Raw genomic sequence first — 3,903 nt, 5'->3', positions numbered from 1 at the left:
AGAGAGAGAGAGATGTCAGACATGTTCAGCACCTACAGCCAATGAGAACAACCTGTCATCAACACCTTTGGCAAGTCTGAATACTGACTGTACAATGGTGGTGACTTATACCCCAACCCTAGTGGCCCAGTCATTGACAACAAAGGGCTCAGCTGCTCACCAAAAGCTTGGTGGTTGGAACCCACCCAAGTGGCTTCTTGGGAGAAAGACGTGTATGTGTTGGTTTACTCACATTAAGAAACTCTCGGGGCGGTTCTTCCGTGTCACATGGGTTGGCCTGAGTGTGGACAGACTCCATGGCACCCAACAACTGATATGAGTCGTAAGAATCAAGGGAGAAGGGAGACTGGTAAGGCCTCAAGTAATGGACGGAAGAAGACCAAGCAAGGTTGTTTCTGGATGGGATTCAAACAAGCACTGAGGTGAAAACAAGGCATTCTGGGTTGTGGGAACAGCGGGTGACGGGTGGAGCATTGGGAGTGAGGCTGTGGGTTGGGGAAGCGTCCGTGCCCGTCTAGGACAGAGGAGTGAGGCCGCGGCCCGGTAGGAGATAAGGTTGGGGAGATAGTGTGGTACCTTGTCTGCCAGTGAGGAATTTGGCTTCTCTCCTACATGCAAGTGGAGAAGGACTTTTGTCCTTGGGGTATGTGAGGAGTGAATGTGTCCCTTCTGCCCGTGACTGTGGGGTGTCAATACGAGTCTCTGAGCCTTCTACTCTCACCTGGGGGTAAGGGATGCAGGAATAGGAGATACTAGGAAAGGTCCAGTACAAGGCCCATCAAGTAGTCTCCATCCACTGCTACTGTCTGTTGGTGCTGGTTGTGGGAACTGGAGGGGCAGGAGGGGTTTGCAAGTAGATAATGCAGGCTGAGTTCCAGCCATGAGGAGTGTGGGGGTGCCTGAGCCTGCAGCAGGCAAACCACATTAGCAGGTCCCTTCTGTTCCTTTCCGATAGCACACATATCCCTGTCAGCAGTGGAAGGTGGTCAGAATCCCACTGAACAAGGTGGCTGGAGCGACAGGTCTAGTTCTGCCAGCCGTGTGACCATGGGCTTACCACTTCTCCTGGTGGGCCTCCCTTTCCTCATCTGTAAACAGAAAACAATCGTCGTATCTGGGAATCGTGAGGATTAGGGAAAGGATGAGCACCTTCTAGTGTTCTATGTGGATTCCCTGGTGACACAGTGGTTAGGTGCTTGGCTGCTAACCAAAAGGATAGCAGTTCAAACCCACCAAAAGGCTCTATGGGAGAAAGACCTAGCAATTTGCTCCTGTAAAGATGGCAGCCTAGAAAAGCTGATGGGGCAGCTGTGCTTTGTCACGTGGGGTTGCCATGGGTTGAAATTGACCCAACAGCAGACAACAGCAATCAGTGTTAATTATAACAAAAACCGTGTTGCAGTAAACCTCTCTAAAGTCTCAAAAGTGTGCCTGGCCCAGACCATGGTATTTTTAGTCACTTTCTATGCATACCAAAGCTGGACAATGAATAACAATGGCCAAAGAAGAATTAATGCATCTGAATGATGTTGGTGGTGAAGAATAGTGAATACACCACGGACTGCCTGAAGAATGAACCAGTCTGTGTTGGAAGAAGTACAGCCAGGTGCTCCTTAGAAACCAGGATGGTGAGACTTTGTCTCAAATTCTTTGGATATGTTATCCACAGGGACCAGTCCCTGCAGGAAGATACTATGCTTGGTAAAGTAGAGGGTCGACGAAAAAGAGGAAGACTCTCATTAGATGGACTGTCATGGCGGCTATCACAATGAGCTCCAAACATAGCAGTGATTATGAGAACGTGATTATGAGAAGGTGATTACGAGAACGGGATTATGAGAACAGTGATTATGAGAACAGTGTAGGATTAGGCAGTGTTTTGTTCTACTGTACATGGGTCGCTACAAGTTGGAACCAACTGACCAGCACCTAAGAAAAACAATTTTTTTTAAAGTAAAGATGTCACTTTGAAGACTAAGGTACCCCTAACCCAGGCCATAGTCTATTCCAGCACCTACCTCAAGGAGCTCTGGTAGCGTAGTGGTTACGAATTGAGCTGCGACCCTCACGGTCAGCAGTTTGAAACTACCAGCGGTTCCGCTGAGAAAGATGAGACTTTCTGCTCCCGTAAAGATTTACAGCCTCAGAAACCCTGCACAAGGTTGCTATGAGTCGGAACCGACTCCATGGCACATAACAACAACAACAACAACCTTATATGCATGCAAAAGCTGGACAATGAAAAGGGAAAAGACCCATGGGTTGTCGAAGAATACTGGGTGTGCTGTGGTCTGTGGCAGAGCAAACAAATCAGTCTTAGAAGAGATACAGATACCACCAGAATGTTCCTGGGAAGCAAAGATGGTGAGACTTCAGCCTGCCTACTTGGGACACATCATCAACAAAGACCAATTCCTAGAAAAGGACACCATGTGCCGTACAGTGGTGGTGGTGGTGGCTGTTGCCAAGTTGATCCTGAGTCATAGCAACCTGTGTACGACAGAACGAAACACCGCCCTGTCCTATGTCATCATCACAGGCATTACTACGCTTGAGCCCATCGCTGCGGCCACTGTGCCAATCCGTCTTGTTGGGGGATAGGGATCTTCCTCTTTTTCACTGACCCTCCACTTTACCAAGCCTGATGTCCTTCCTTCTCCAGGGACTGGTGTCTTCTGATAATATGTCCAAAGCCTGAGAGATGAGGTCTTATCATCCTGGCTTCTAAGGAACATGCTAGCTGTACTTCTTTCAACAGATTGGTTTGTTCTTCTGGCAGTCCATGGTACTTTTAATATTCTCCTCCAACACCATAGCTCAAATGTATCAATTCTACAGTCTGCTGATTCACTGTCCAGTTTTCACATGCATATGAGGTTATTGAGAATACCATGGCTTGGGTCAGGCGCACCTTAGTCCTCAAGCTGACATCTTTGCTCTTCAACACTTTAAAAAGGTCTTGTGCAGCAGATTTGCCTAATGCAATACGTCGTTTGATTTCTTGACTGCTGCTTCTGTGAGTGTTGATGGTTGATCACAGTAGAATGAACTTCAATCCTCTCTCCATTTATCATGTCATTTACTGGTCCAGTGGTGAGGATTTTTGTTGTCTTTACACTGAGGCGCAGCCCATACCAAAGGCTGTGGGAAGCCTCCATGAGTTGGACTGACGTCATAGTCCCAAGAATGAATGATCAATAACAGCAAAATGTTAAGTAATGTTGCTCTAGAATTCTTTTCCAGGGATCTTAAAGAACGGATTGAAGATGAAGGTGTGAAGAAGCCAAGGTCAGGATCTGGGTAGTTTTCTAATTCCTCAGAAGGGAAGGAGTCTTCTCAGTAACACCATTGTTGTTGATGTTGTTAAATGCCATGGATTTAGTTTCGACTCATAGCGAACCTATACAGGGTTTCCAAGGAGCAGCTGCTGGCTTTGAATTGCTGACTTTGCAGTTAGCAGTCCAATGCTTATCCTACAGTGTCACGAAGGACTCACTCCTTTTTGTAGGGCTCTTTGAAAAAACAACATTGTTGTCAAGTTAATTCTGACTTTTAGGGTGACCCAACGAGACAGAGTAAAACTACCCCCAGAGGGTTTGTCCAGGGCTGTCCTCTGTCCCTGAGCAGATCACCAGGAGTCTGTCCCTCTGAGCCACTGGCAGGTTTGAACCACCAACCTTTTGGTTAGCAGCTGAGTGCTTAGCCGCCGTGCCACCAGGGCTCCTCTTACAAGACACAAAGAATTGTTTTTCCTTTGTGAATTGTCCACAAAGGGAAAATCCGTTCTCATGACTCTCGACTTGACAGGAGTCTATCTATTTCAGAATTGTTCCCAATCAGGATGGCAAATATGCAAAAAAGTGTTAGGAATATAAGGAAAATGCTTACATTACCTGAAAAAAA

This window comes from Chrysochloris asiatica, unplaced genomic scaffold (assembly GCF_000296735.1).
Source record: "Chrysochloris asiatica unplaced genomic scaffold, ChrAsi1.0 scaffold00056, whole genome shotgun sequence".
Lineage (NCBI taxonomy): Eukaryota > Metazoa > Chordata > Mammalia > Afrosoricida > Chrysochloridae > Chrysochloris > Chrysochloris asiatica.
The sequence above is the reverse complement of the archived record's forward strand: the minus strand, read 5'-3'. Positions refer to the sequence as shown.